At 40.4% G+C, this 15981-nt stretch overlaps 1 protein-coding gene across 6 annotated transcripts in view; it reads left to right on the top strand.

The window, feature by feature from the left end:
• The window catches only part of SULF1 (sulfatase 1), a 183656-nt gene that overhangs the window by 32754 nt on the left and 134921 nt on the right, over positions 1 to 15981 (top strand). For 4 of the 6 annotated variants that reach the window (XM_044245480.1, XM_044245479.1, XM_044245485.1 and 1 more), the window contains exon 2: positions 132 to 226. The exons of the other annotated variants lie outside the window; for them this stretch is intronic. The gene's annotated coding sequence lies outside the window, so the exon portion shown is untranslated. The remainder of the gene's footprint in view (positions 1 to 131; positions 227 to 15981) is intronic. 6 annotated transcript variants of the gene reach the window in all.

The following is a 15981-nucleotide window of genomic DNA, read 5'->3' as shown; positions in this document are numbered from 1 at the left end:
TGGATATAATTTGGAGACTATTATTCCTAATGATGTTCCCCTTTGAAGTTTGTGAAAGGGCGCCATCTGAGAGATGAGAGAAGCCACTGGTAAAATGCAACTGAGGGCACATTTGCTCTCCTCCATTGTAGGTGCTGACGGCCACCCACCACCCTCTGAAGAAGGCGATATTGGCGGATGACATGCAGGTTCTCCAAGACAGAATAATTGCAGAAAATCTTCAAAGGTACTCGTATCAAACATTTAGCTCTTGCTTAATTAAACCAAGGTGCTAATTAAACCCCATGAGCACCCCATGTCATTTGAAGAGAGACTGTTCCATGGATGGGGAATTGTAAGAAACTGAGAATGGCACCTTCCTGTAGCCTTTTCATCCTTCCTGTCTGAGAGAGCTAAAAGAGGCCTTAACTGTGGTAAAGCCGTTGCATGAAACTAGTCTCCAGGAGTGGCAAAACGAACACCTGAGTAATGAGAATCTAAAGAATCCGGGGTGCCCAGCTGGCTCTGTGGGAGGAGCCTGTGACTCTTGATCGTGGAGTTGTAGGTTTGAGCCCCACATTGGGTGTAAAGATCATAGGAAGGAAGGAGGGAAGGAAGGAAGGGAGGGAGGAAGGAAGGAAGGAAGGAAGGAAGGAAGGAAGGAAGGAAGACAAAGAATCAGGACTTTATTAACATGTTAAGAGCTGTTTGGGAAGCTTAAGGGAATTAGAGCCACAATGGCAGGCCAACTCCACCCAGCCTATCCACAGTCTGGGGCGAAAACTACAGATGTTACCAGTCCTGTTCATAGCTTTGCCTTCACAGTTTCTTGCCTTGGCTAAGTAAATATTAGTGCCAGGGTGTTGTGGCACCAGAAAGAGCTACAGAGACCCACCTAAGCAATACGACCTTAGTTGCAAAAACATTCTTAGGGGTGTTGATTCACCCCTAAGTTTAGTTGTAAACTTAGGGGAGTTTATTGCCCTATGTGTCTCTTCCCAAAGGTCAACACTGAAATTTGTTCCCTTCTACCCCAACCAAATGAATGCGATGGAAACCATTGAATTCCTGTTGGTTTCAAATGGCAGCTCTTCAAAATCATTATCCTTCGCTTGCTTTTCATTCTAAGCCTTGTGTTGGCCCAGGTTGTCTTGCAAAGAGTCCTCTAATCACCAAAAGGTTTATGAACCTCACACAAACAAACAAACAAACAAACAAAATATGAAGTGTTCAACAGGTCTGGCCTGAATTTCAGGTTTGTCTTTTGAGGATCGATTTATTCGACTTCTCTTTCTAATACTTAATGGAATTGAGCATTTTGTGTCCACACCACAAAGGGCAAGTTTAGCGGGGAAATATTTGGAAGTGGACAGAAGTCTGGGATTAGTTCCTTGACAGAAAATCGTGAGTGTTGCCAATTTTTTTCTGTAATTCTCAGTGCTTTGTGTGCAAATGATCTGGGGTCTCACCAGGAATGTATTAGAAGCTGGTTATCCACAAGATAAATCAAAAATAAGAGAAAACAAGTGAAAGTTTAGGTCTCCTTCCTTCAGAACTCCAAACAGGAGAGAAAATATTCTAAAACAGAAACTAAAAAAGGTATCTGTTTAGAAACAAGCTCAATAAACTGTAGAATTATGACTTCTTAAGAATTCTTCATCTTCTTGAGTCAGTTCTCAATTTAATGGATAATTTTACTTTAAGCATTATATCCTTTTCATTTTTCAGCATATTCTTATTATGTGAAGACAGAAATGTGTTTGATATTGGCTCAAGTTAGAATCACCTGCTCACATGTAACACACAAAACACTTACTTCTTAAAAATCTGTAGGCCCCCTCTGAGAGATGTCTCCAGTCTGCTTTTTCTGTCTTTGGACTGGAAAATTGAGATTCGAAGTCCCACCAAGTGCCAGCTTCAAACTCTCCACCCTTCCTCATCCATCATTTGAGCTGGATTAGATAGGCAGCTGAGTCACTTTTCACCACCACATCTGTGTTCACAGATCCACAGTCCTCCCATCTGGTAAATTTTGTAGAGAGAAATGAATCCTTTCTCTGTGTGCTCAGACAGTCAGGTTTATAAAATAAGGACTATATTAATGAGCCTTAGAGCTTCAAAATGCTGCCTTGTGCAATTTTGATTGCCTCTCTGCTCCTGTCATCTGAATATAAAGCTCATTCATTTAATATTTTTCCAGCTTTAAAAACTGCTTACCTGCCGTTCACTGAACTTGGCATCACCTCCAAAATACATAACATGAGAAATAGAACCAGGAGATGTTATAAGCAAAACTCAGAAGCTGCCTAAGCATCTCCTGACTGTCTGATCGCCAGAAGATTCTCTCTCAGTCCAAGGAAAGATAGATGGTATGCACAAACAATAAGACAACAAAAGGACAATTAAATTTCACAGCTTGGGGGAGATCGTGAGGGTTCTTGTCAAAAATGTTCACACCTGGGGAACAGACTGTTATTTTTTGTGGAACCTGGTTTTCAGCTTGAAATACACCTGCCAAAATCTGAATGGCCACTATTGTACGTTCTGGACTCAAAAACTGCACTGTCAGACAAGGTTTGGGGCACACAGATGGGATAAGTTAGAACAGCGGCTATGTTGTTTATAAGGAAATTAAGACCTTTCCTAGCCCTCTTGATGCCTACATAGGATGGAAAATTTTATCATAAGCATGTCTTGGCTATGCCTCCCTGGCACTTGATTATTTTTTTATATTACCTTAATAATTTAAGTGATATTCAATACCTTAATTTAAATTTAAGAGGTGTTTTTTTTTTTAATTGTCCATGGACTATAATAGTAAACTACATCTTTTCAAGGGACCACTGCCAGACTTAGACACTAAAAACTGTTCAAATGATCTTTGTCTGGGTATCCACCAAGCATTTAAACTTGCTGTGGAATATAAAGAGCTGAATTTGGGGGTGGTAAGAAGCCGACTCTTTTCCCTTGTGATCATTCTTGCCCTTAATATTTCTCATTGCACATCCTAGTGTCAGTTAAAATAATGCATGTGCTGTAAACAATGTAATAGCGATCCAATATGCTTTTTGTGTGTGTGTGGCAAAGCACACACACACTTAACTCTAGCCCCTAGAGTTTTTTGTATATGAATATATGCCGTGAGGAATCCTAGAAAATTGCCACTATTTGAGTATTTTTGACCTACAAAAGTAGCAGTTTCATAAGGTACCACTTAATATCTTCTGTAATTGGAAACTCGGAGAATATACAATTTTATTCTGATTCTTTTCACTATTGTATCGAAACGATCTACATTTCCTGCAGTGTCTTCATAAGTTCATTAGTTTGAATTGGGGCATCATTCTCTATTACACGGATGTGGGGCTAACGTCTTCTCCTGCATCGTCCTTTCATCCCTCCGAAACGAAATACTTTTTCCCCTGTGAGTCATCATGCAAATCTAAGTGATAAAGCAAGAGCTAATGTGCGCGTGGGTACAAACATGCACACAGGCATACGCGCCGTTAAATGGAGCTGTTTAGACAGTAGCTCCTCGACGCCAACAAATTTGTGCTGAAAGAAAACATCAACTTCAAGAGGGTGAGAAACACTGCACCAATCAGCCTGTGCCACCTTTCGCTAGCTTTTCTCTATTTCCATCTGACTCAGTGAGACCTGTCCCAGCAGATGGTCCTCTCAGTACGCTTTGGCTTCCAAGAGAATAGAGCTTTGTCTGATATGGCCAGGAAACAAACTCCAGGGATATTAACCAACCAGAGGAAAACCCTTTGCTCTTGCCATAATGATACATTCAGGCAGGAAGTTAAGAGGAAAATAGCTTCTCCCCTGGGGATGAGGAGTGCAAAGGGGGAGGGAGGGAAGCAGTTTAATTATGATGAGGGTGGGGGCGGGGAGATAGGGACAGTCACAAGTGGAGATAAAAAAAAAAAAAGAATGGGATGATGTCATTCTTTACTGGGACAGTCACTGAAATGAAATCAGGTCACACACAATGGTCTTGTTCTGTGCCTGCAACCATAAGTGTTACAAGAGATTACTTTGTGGCGATGCTTGTTAGGAAGTGTCTAAGGGCGCTGCTCACATTAAGACATCTTCAGGATGGATGAGAAAGGTAGAATCATCCCATCCAGTGCCAAAATGACCCGCATGGGTTACACAACATTTGTTTTAAGATCACTTAGCCACAGTTTAGGAAAGAAAAAGTCTGGATTCTTTTAACAGTGAATTTTAAGAAGCAGAATGCAACTCTACAGCTTGGTTTCAGACCAGATGTTTTAAATTGATGCCCTTTCTCATAGGATAATTTTGAATGGCATTTTAAAGTTAAGGCGGAATATATTTCTCAGTATAAAATTGCATTTTCTTAAAAGAAATACTGCCTTGTTCTATGTTAGTACATCTTTAGGCCTGATTAACTCTGCTTACATAGGAAGTATTTGATTTGTGTTGATGTTGAATCCCTAGAGCCACTGGTGGCAGATATATTCAAATTTAGGTTCCTTCTCTCAGTGATGTCCTAATTTAACCTCATACATCTGCTTCAGGTTCACAAGAGGGCATCACAATTACCATTGAAGGTTAGATTTTTTAAGAAGTCATCCCTGGAATAATTAGGTGATAGGGTCAAATCCTGATTTTAAGATTCTGTTGTAATTGTATTATAGGGCTTAAAACAAGTCATCTACCAAGGCTATTTTTTTTTTTTTTTTAGGACATCTTTGCTGTGCAGGTATTTACAATACTAGAACTAGAACACTGTAGGCTTTTTACATTCCTATCTACAGGGTACAGAATTTACAAAATTTAGTGTTCAGTGTTGGTAAACCACTGGTCTTGAGGTGCATGTGTATTTCCAGGGACAAAGTCCTTCTCTCTTTTGTAGACTTTACAAAAGTATACAAGCAAAATTAGATTGCAGTAAGAATTCGTATTTGCTTTTTGATTTTACTTTCAAATTACTAGGGAATCTTGCGTGGTCATCACGGGTATAGGGGACGTGGGGGGATATATATATATATATATATATGAGACAAATGTCCTTGAAAGTTGCTACGGACTGTGGCTATTACAGGGCAAAGAGACACGTTTTGAAGGAATCCTTTTGGGGGACAGATTCTAACACAAATTTCAGTGGTTTCTGCTGCCTTTATTTTTAAATGAAAGGTGATGAGGCTACAGGAGCTTTGAGAGAGGATAATTATTTAAAAATAAAAAGTAACCAAAATATTTCCAAACAAGAGATCAGCATCATGAGAAACCCTCAGGTTCTCAAGACAGTGTTTAATTTTCTTTTCCGTTTATTTTCTAGCAGGCTTTAAGGAGATCTAAGCCATTAACCAGAGCTATTTGATAATAGCATGTAAAAGTCAGGTATTACTTTAAGCAAATCCGTTCTTAACAAAGCAGGTAAATCAAGCATGGCTTCTTACAATGGGATTCACCATAAAATTAATTTAAAAATTACTTAGTTTTATAGTTTTACCAAAAAACTGTGTTGAAATGTATTTATGTATTACATAAAGTAAGAATGCCCCAGCAGATTAAATCTATTCTCTAATATTCATAGGAGCCAGGACGCTTGGGTGGCTCAGTGGGTTAAGCATCTGCCTTCAGCTCAGATCATGATCCCAGGGTCCTAGAATCGAGTCCTGCATCAGGTTCCTTGCTCAGCCTGCTTCTCCTTCTGCCTGCTGCTCCCTCTGCTTGTGCTCTGTCTCTCTCTCTCTTTCTCTCTATCTCTGACAAATAAATAACTAAAATCTTTAAAACAAATATTCATGGGAGGGCTAGCCAGATTAGCCAGACATGATGCTGCTCAGTAAAGCACAGTGGCCACAGCGGAGGGACCAGCAACCATTCAGAGCTTTCAGTTTCCCGTGCTGTGAGGGATATCGATATACTGAGTATCTCTGATGATGATAAGTTTGCCAGAATATTGCTAGCCACAAAATTCTGCTGTTCAAAGAACATTGCGCTAAGAGTTGGTTACAACGTTAGGCATCTTGTTGACTGTGTAACTTTCTACAAAATGAGAATATACTTGTCCCACTTCTGTCACTAGGCTGTTGTAAACGTAAGATAAAGACCGGGAAAGTATATCTAGGGGGAGCAGCAGGCGTATGGAGCCCTTCAAGCCCAATCCCGTGCTTCTGCTGTAATATTAAAAGGCTAAGGTATGGCACGGCAATCATCAGTTCCCATTATACGGTTCTATTCCCAGCACCTTTCTTCTCTCTCATTATTCTTTTAGTTCTAGGTCTCTGCCAGTAAACTAATCCCAATGTGTATTTTTGATGGTTGGCAACAATTCAAAAATGCTCTGCGAAGAAGGAAGGCTATAGAATCACTTGGATTCTAACTATGCATTCAGTGCATTTTTCAGAAAAGCTTCTGAATGAAATATCTTTACTGGCGGAAGCATTAAAAATAGGGGTGGAAAAAAGCAGCTTGTATTACATACACTTGTAGTTGTTGGAATTCAACTAAGGATTGACTCCTGATAATCTTTATGGTTTGGGGAAAAAAGATGTGTAAGGTTAACTTCCCGGGGATGGGTGCTAGTGCTTTTCATATCTTGCTGATTGTCTCCTGTCGAGGACTAAAGTGGATCTAGAAATTGCCATCATCTGCATCCTCTCAGAGAGAGGCCAGAGACAAAAAGTGACATCCCTCTGCTCTCTGTCACAAGACTGCCTTTCTCTTAGGGAAATACTTCATTTTCTGGTTGCTTTTTCCACCAGGAGTTTCTTTTATTTTTATTATTTTTTTAAGATTTTATTTGTTTATTTGACACACACACACAGAGAACACAAGCAGGGAATTGACAGGCCGAGGGAGAGGGAGAAGCAGCCAGCAGGGAGCCTGACAGGGGACTCGACCCCAGGACCATGGGATCATGACATAAGCCAAAGACAGTTTAGCTGACTGAGCCACCCAGGCGCCCCAGGAATGTCTTTTAAATGGCTGATACAATATCAACTTAGTATTCTGCACGTACTGAAATGTCCCTTTTGAGTGCAGGGACAGGAATGTAATTTACGTTTCACATTTGGAAGTCCATCTTAGTGTGAAGAACTTTCTCTCTGGTTGTAGAAATATTAAGATGGAGTTTGTATGGTAGGACTTGGGTATATGTGTATGAGGCATTGTTCCAGTGACAACCAACTACTAAACACAACAGATGATGATTCTAGCAAAACGTTGGGTTTTTTTTTTCCCTCTCGGACTCACGTAGGCAGTAAGAACGTGCATGTACCCGAATAATTAGGCTGAGATATTGGCCTTCATGGATGTCTGAAAACATACACATTTGTGTGTTGAAGGAATGTAAAAAGAGGCTTTCCTACCTTGGAGAGCCTTGGGGAATTCAAGAGTTATCACTGGTCAAGGTGATCCTTTCCCTCTCGGTTTCTAATTTATAGTGATACATGGAAGAAGTAGACCATACTGGTTAGGAGCACAGACTTGGGAGACAGACTGCGTGGGTTTGAATGATTTGTCTTGTCTTGGTTAACCGTGTAACTTCATTTCTTTGTGTCTTAATGTCCTCATCTGAAATATGGGGGTCAGTAATAATACTTTGTCTTGCTGTTCAGAGAATTAGATGTTTCCTTATGTATAAAGGGCTCAGGACAATGCCTAGCACTTAATATAGTGCTTTATGCATGTTAAGAATTATTATTATTTGTAGCAATGCTAAAAATCTAGAAAAGGACCGGGTAGACAATAAGTTCCCGTGACATTCATTTGCCCGTAATTCCACACACTTACATACACACACACACACACACACACACACACACACACACTTACACTACAGAGAGAGCAGTCACCAGCCCCAGCACTGGCCTTGTGGGAACTGGTGTCAGACAGGAGTAGGGCGAGGGCCTCACAAATAACAGCAATCATAACACCTTCTGTGTATACACTTGTGATGTACATCTGTGCACTTCCAACAGTTGTGGAAACCAAATAACGTGATACATGGAGAAGTACTTTGGAAGTATATTATCAATATAGTGATAAAATCAGCTTTTAACTTCCCAATTTCTCTTCAGATCTGCTGAGACCTGGGTTCAGTTTTTTCCCTCAGCCAGCTGTGATTTAGCAGATCCTAACCAATAAAATCTGATAGTCACTAAAAGACAAAGGTCCTCCTTGTAGAGATCCGGGTGATTCAGCAGATCCAGATTCTGTGTGACCCCAAAGAGGTGGATATTTATTCAGTAGTCTATATTCTGAGACCCACAGAAGTGTAAAATGGGTTTGTCTCAGGGAAAGTTTTTTTTAATCCTTTGGTGATAAATAACATACACTTGATGGAGTTTGTTTGGGTTTTTGTTGTTGTTGTTGTTTGCTTTTTGTTTTTTTGGTTTTATAACTCTCAGTTTAAATGTCTTAAACTGAGATGTTTAAATGTTTAATGTTTAAATGTTTTAAATGTTTAAAGATGTTGAAATGTTTTAAAGAGTTTTACAACTCTTCAGTTTAAATGAAATCATTTCAGAGCTCCAGGCTGACAGCTGTGAGGCACCTGTTTTTCTAATTGTACCATTATTAGGATGCCCTTGTTGAAAGCAGAGGAAAAAATGTCTGTGTCCTCAGAGAATGATAAAAGAGGTCTCTTGAAGAGAGCGCTCCTAAGTATTTTGGCAATTTTTCACCCAGTGGAGTGCACTAATTCTGCCTATATTTAATACTTCTGAAAATGACATTTCATATATAAAATTCAAAACTCTACATATCCAGTGTTGCCACAGGATCTTAAAATAGAAAATGGGTTGATTTTCCACTTCTCTTTCTTTATGGTTAGGTATGTAGTTGTGCCCAGAGCTGGCACGTCCCTACTGCACCAGAAAAACTATAGAAAAAGTGAGTGTTGTTCACTCCATCGTCCCCCTCAGAACCCTCATCATGGTACGGTATTTACTGAACAACAGAGCCATGGCCATCCCACCCTGTGAAGAATCAAGCGCAAACCTTTCAGGCCATCCAAGGATCGCCAGTATGATAGATGATACAGTGAAAAGAGAGTAAAGATTTTCCACCATTTACTAGTTGTGGAATCGGAAAAGGTGCATGGCCTTTTGGTAAAATATAAGTAAGAGCATTTACCTCATAATATTGCTGTGAGGGGTTCAGAGAGAAGGTGTGTGCAAAGCAGAGGCGAGCCGATAGCATGCATCCAGGAACATTCATCTCTCTCCTCAACTCGTCTTAGCACAGAACTTTCCTCCTCCTCTTCTTTCCCTCTCATCCTGTGGCCCTACATAACTTCCCAGCCTGTCCCTGCGAAGATCCCTATGTCCCCGACACGCCTAGCCAGACTGCTCATGCTCCCTTACACACCCTTCCTGGGTAGAGCTCTGGAAAGTCCTAGAGCCAGAATATTCCTTTACCACTTTTTAGCAAAAGCTAAATGCCATAATCCATTACAATAGTCCTTGATTTCCTCACAGCCGGAATTTGGTTATTTCTTCTTTTGCATCCCCCATGGTCTTTATACTTTAATTATGGTTCACATTTATTTAAGTCTCATTTGTACCACACTGTCATTTACATTCCTGTGCCTCACGTTAGGCCATGTGCTTTTTGAGACCAGTATCGTCCTTTCATTTCTTCCTACATTTGGCACAGTACTTTGCGAGTAGTTAAGTGCACCAGAAATGCTTGTTTTTAATTTAAAAAACAAAGTTGCAACTTATGGTTTAAAAATATTGAACTTTGAAAAATAAATAAGATAAAATAAAATAAAAATAAAAATATGGAACTTTGTGAACTGCCAGAAAGAGACATCCATGCTTCAGAGGTCCCTAGTGGCAAATTTTATTTTATTTTATTTTATTTTTAAAGATCTCCTTTGTTTATTTGAGAGAGAGAGAGAGAAAGAGAGCAGGAGCAGGGGAATGGGCAGGGGGAGAAGCAGGCTCCCCGCTGAGCATGAACCTCGGAAGCAGGGCTCAACCCGAAGCAGGGCTCCATCTCAGGTCCCAACTCAGGGATCTATCCTGGGACTCCAGGATCATGACCTGACTGACAGAGCCACCCAGGCACTCCCCAGTGACAAATTTTAAAAACTCATGTAATCTTTCTTCTCTCTGCCTAAGTATTTGAATGTTTAAAAGCGCTATTGTGCAAAAAGACCTAGAATTAGGTCCTCCTTGATAGGAGGAGCCCATGGCCTGGCATCTGGCTTGTAGAGTTGGCTGAGAGATTCCCAGTGCCTACAGAGCTGTTAGAAAAGACAAGGATCCTATGGAATAAGGAATGAACGATCTCCAAAGCTCTTCACTAGATATCAATGTCTCTTAAAAGTAGCTTGTTACAAGAGATCGCTCTGCAAGACCATAATGCTCTGGACACAGGAGCTGCAGAGACAACAGCAAGCCTCATGGTATGACCATTCAGGACCAAGAAATAGCAGGACAGAGGCAGCAGGAAAGCCCCCTTGGTGGCTGGGGGACTGAAGTGAGGTGATTCGGTACGAACAAAGCCCTTGTGAGACCCATGAGACAAAAAGCAGAGCCACCACACCTCAGGGCATTCTGCCATCCCCAGTAGCTGGACCAGAGGACAGCCTACCCATGTGCTTGTTGTGGGCAGGGCTTCCTGGCCGACTTTCAGTATGTCAGCCAGAAGCACAAAAAGAGACCGAAAGGATTCCAACAGACGCTAACATCTGAAAGACGAGTGGGAACACACGCCCCTAGTAAGTTTTCTAGGAAGGGGGTCGAGACTATATTTTTGTTGTTGTCTATAAAGATAATAAGAGGGTGGTGGTATAAGGGAAAGTTACAGGAACTGAGCTTTGTCCCAGCTGTATATTTAAGTGGCTGTGTGATCTTGGGCAAGTTACTTAACCCTTCTGGCCCTCCATTGTCTTATCTGTAATGTAAGTTCATTCACTTCCAGCTCGAAGATCGCACAACCAGATTCGACCAGTTATTTTCTGCCAAGAATCGCATCACTCCTCAGATGAGGATTATAGTTCTCACCTGAGTTTGGTCAGAAAAAAGATGCAATGAGAATAAAGAATGAAAACATAAGTGATTTTCATTTTATTTTCCCTTACTCAAATTGACTCAAGATTTTCTCAACAACTGAGATGAAACGTTTTTCTTGAAATAGATATTTATAAATATGGGCAGATTCCTAGTTACATATGGATAATGTTAAAAAAGATCATTTAAACTAGTCTACTAGTGGTTCAATCTATATTATCTAGTAATAATATTATTATTGTTATTATATTTTTACAGGTCCATTAAGGGTCAGATACACTTAGTGGGCCTGCTTAGAAATCTAAGCTTGATGTTTAAAGTTTTGGTGGGAGGGGCACCTGGGTAGCTTAGTAGGTTAAGCATCTGCCTTCGGCTCAGGTCATGATCCCAGGGTCCTGAGATGGAGCACCACGTTGGGCTTTCTGCTCAGTGAGGAGCCTGCTTCTTCCTCTACCTGCTACTCCCCCTACTTTCTCTCTCCCTCTCTCTGTCAAATAAATAAAATCTTTAATAAATATATAACGTTTTGGTGAGAAACAAGGCACTTGATGTGACAGTCTGTAAAGCCAAAAACCAATCTTCTCGTCTATGCTTCTCATCCCCTCACCTACTTCCCCAGCCCTTGTAAGAAAACTTGGGTTTTCCACATATAGTATCATATCATCTGCGAAGAGTGATAATTTGACTTCTTCTTTGCCGATTTGGATGCCTTTAATTTCCTTTTGTTGTCTGATTGCCGAGGCTAGGACTTCTAGTACTATGTTGAATAGCAGTGGTGATAATGGACATCCCTGCCGTGTTCCTGACCTTAGCGGAAAAGCTTTCAGTTTTTCTCCTTTGAGAATGATATTTGCGGTGGGTTTTTCATAGATGGCTTTGATGATATTGAGGTATGTGCCCTCTATCCCTACACTTTGAAGAGTTTTGATCAGGAAGGGATGCTATAGCTATCACCTCACACCAGTCAGAATGGCTAAAATCAACAAGTCAGGAAATGACAGATGCTGGCGAGGATGCGGAGAAAGGGGAACCCTCCTACACTGTTGGTGGGAATGCAAGCTGGTGCCACCACTCTGGAAAACAGCATGGAGGTTCCTCAAAATGTTGAAAATAGAACTGCCCTATGACCCAGCAATTGCACTACTGGATATTTACCCTAAAGATACAAACGTAGTGATCCAAAGGGGCACGTGCACCTGAATGTTTAGAGCAGCAATGTCCACAATAGCCAAACTATGGAAAGAACCTAGATGCCCATCAACAGATGAATGGATAAATCAGAAGTGGTATATATACACAATGGAATACTATGCAGCCATCAAAAGAAATGAAATCTTGCCATTTGCAACAACATGGATGGAACTAGAGCATATCATGCTTAGCGAAATAAGTCAAGCAGAGAAAGACAACTACCATATGATCTCCCTGATATGAGGAAGTGGTGATGCATCATGGGGGCTTAAGTGGGTAGGAGAAGAATAAATGAAACAAGATGGGACTGGGAGGGAGACAAACCATAAGTGACTCTTAATCTCACAAAACAAACTGTGGGTTGCTGGGGGGAGGGGGGGTTGGGGGAAGGGGGGTTGGGAGAAGGGGGGTGGGGTTATGGACATTGGGGAGGGTATGTGCTTTGGTGAGTGCTGTGAAGTGTGTAAACCTGGCGATTCACATACCTGTACCCCTGGGGATAAAAATATATGTTTATAAAAAATAAAAAATTTAAAAGAAAAGAAAACTTGGGGTTCCTCCTTTGTCCTAAGCCAATGCTGATGATCTATTCAGGTCTGAAATTCTAATAAGAAATAAATTGTGGAAACAGAAAGTAGGGGTTTTAGGAGAGATGAAAAGAATTTCGGTTGGGAAAGGAAGTGGGGGTTTACCCCAAGGCACTAAAAAGGCAGGGGAGAGATGGGGCAAAATGAACATAAGTTTCATTGGACCCAAGGGCCTTAAACAGCAAGTATGGGGTAACTTAATTGTAAAACATGAATGAAAAGTAAGAGAAAACATGTCTCGTGTATAAGAAACCAGTGGACAACAAGGAAGGAATAAGAAAGAGTTTCTGTTTTCTCGTTCTGAATTGTCATCATCTGCTTCTGCCTCCTTCTACTCCTCCTCACCACAGATCCCGGTCATCTTGTGATTTTTTTTTTCTTTTCTTTCTATGACCAGTATTTCTCCCTGTTAGGAGTCACGTTTTCTGTTTTTTATTTTTTTATTTTTTCACATATCCAGTAATAATTGACTGGCCACTGGATATTGTGAATATTATGTGCCTCCATGGTAAAACCCCACTTCCTTTCCCAAGCAAAATTCTCGACACACCCTCGGTAAGACAGGAAGCTGGGAGTGGGAGGGTGTTGACGATGGCTCCAAGTGGATGTGCAGAAAGAAGGAGAAATTAATGCACACACTGATCAAGGAAAGTGACGTATTTCATTTCAATTTGTCATAGGCTTACATTTGTGTGTGTTCTGGCATAGCAGTCATAGTATTGTAGTCATCGGTGCTTGCAGTTGGTTGAGCTTTTTGGAATCTGAGGGCTTACATTTTTTAAGCACTTTTGGAATTTTTTTTCAGTCATTATTTCTTCACATATTTTCCCATTACCACGCTCCCTCCTAGGACTCCAATTACATGCATGTTAGACTACTTGATATTAAAATCGTTCCACAGGCCCCGGGGAGTACATTCACTTTTGAAAAGCCTTTCCTTTCAGATATTGTACTTTTCAGCTCTAGAAATTCCAGTGGGTTCTTTTTAATAGTTTCCATGTAGCTCGTCATTATGTTCACGTTTTCCTTCAAATCCTGGAGCATACTTGGAATAGCTGTTTAAATTCCTCATCTGCTCATTCATTCATCTCTGTCATTTCTGAGTCTCTGTCTCTCTTTTTCATTAAAGTATAATTAACATAACATTATATTAGTTTTGGATGTATAATATAATGATCGTATATTTGTATGTATTTTAAAATGATCACCATAGTAAGTCCAGTTAACAGCCGTCACCAATCTATTCATTTTCTTGTGATTTCTCTTTCTTTCTATAACCAGTGCTTCTCCCTGTTAGGAGTCATGTTTTCTGGTTTTTCACATATCCAGTAATAATTGGCTGGCCGCTGGATATTGTGAATATTACGTTGTTTAATGCCCGATTTGGGTGTCTTCTTTTAAAGACCGCTGGATTTTGTTCAGGCAAGACAATTAACTTAGTTGAGGATCAGCCAGGAATCCTTTAAAGTTTGTTTGTAAGTTGCTTTAGGTCAGATCTAGGGTGATCTACACTCTAGGGCTAGTGAGCCCTACTCAGGTCTTGAGCTTTCTCAGGTCTCTTCTGGGTGCCCCATGTGTGTTCAGTGAGTTCTTCCCACAATGGCTGGTCTGAATTTAAGTATCCCATCCATATGTAGTATAAGTTGTTAATCTTACAGCTCCCCAGTAATTATTTCACCTGGTGGTTATCCTTTGCCCAACTTTGTGGATTCTTACCCCCACACATCCGTAGCTTAGTACTCAATCAACCACTCAAGAGAACCCATACAAATTTCTAGAGCTGTTGCTCTTTGCTCCTCCCTCCTCTTCTATTCTATCCCACAAATTCCACTTCCCTCCCCAAATTACACTCTCTCGTCAGCTCTGCTTGGGTATCCCTCTTGGTGCCACTTCCAGAAAGTGTCTAGTGTGACATACCTTCCTTACGTTCCCTCTCTCAGGGATCACAACTTATTGTCCAAAGTCGGAGGTAGTTGCTCCATATGCACTGTCCAGTTTTCCAACTATTTATAGCAAGAGGATTAGTCTAATACCAGTTACTCCATCTTGATTAGAAATAGGAGACCCACCACATTTGTAGTCAAACCTTGTTTCTTTTTCTTTTCTCCCCACTAATCACTAAGACCTTTCAAGGCAGTGACAAGATCTCATTCATCTCTGTATTCCTAATGCCTAACATAGAGTTTAGCACATAGCAGGCATAATAAATATTGTTGAATGAAAGAATGAATGACGATTGTTACACTGATCCACAATATTTAAGGTATCTGTATTCAGTTGAGACATTGATGTAAATATCTAACCACTTTTTTAATATGTGCCTTTTTAAGCAATAGAGAAAAATTTATTCAACAGCTGAATTCACATTAGCTAGAGATCAGTGCTAGGGTAGACAAATTCTATGTTAAGCTTACTTAACATTCCTAATAGCTGTAACATGCCAGTGTCCAGAAACAGAGATCACATGTTTTCAAGTACAGAACAGTAAGGACAAATTATAGTAGAATCAAAAGTAATAGTGGCTGTTTTTAACATTCAGTCCATGAAGTTGGCAAATACAATATTTACCTTCAGGGATTTCTACCTATAAGCATATGCCAGGATTATAGATGTCCAGACTGTAATTTCATTATCCTTCATCTTTTGAGGGACTGTGATGGCTTTTTATTTAAATAACAAAATGCATTGAGTTGGTCTTTCAAAAGTCTATCTAGCTTTCTATGATCAAAAAGTCGACTTTTAGGGCGCCTGGGTGGCTCAGTGGGTTAAGCCGCTGCCTTCAGCTCAGGTCATGATCTCAGGGTCCTGGGATCGAGTCCCGCATCAGGCTCTCTGCTCAGCAGGGAGCCTGCTTCCTCATCTCTCTCTCTCTGCCTGCCTCTCTGCCTACTTGTAATTTCTCTCTGTCAAATAAATAAATAAAATCTTTAAAAAAAAAAAGTCGACTTTTAAACTGAGAATGACAGTCAAACTTTTGTAAACTACACAAATTGAGTGGGAAAGGAGTCCTGCATTTTCATGTTAAAGGTTTCTCTCTGCAATCTTAATACAGTATCTGTACAAATTTCGTAGAAGAAACATCTATATTTGGAGGACTGTAAGACTCGTGGAAATACCTTCAAAATCTCTGATACTTAAAAGTCTCTGGGTATGGGTACATTTCCTATAATTAGAATATCTCTACCTAATTGTTTAAAGGGTTCCTAAAATTCAGATGTTTT

The sequence above is a fragment of the Neovison vison genome, chromosome 4, assembly GCF_020171115.1.
Source record: "Neovison vison isolate M4711 chromosome 4, ASM_NN_V1, whole genome shotgun sequence".
Taxonomy (NCBI): domain Eukaryota; kingdom Metazoa; phylum Chordata; class Mammalia; order Carnivora; family Mustelidae; genus Neogale; species Neogale vison.
This window is presented reverse-complemented; position numbering and strand designations above follow the sequence as displayed.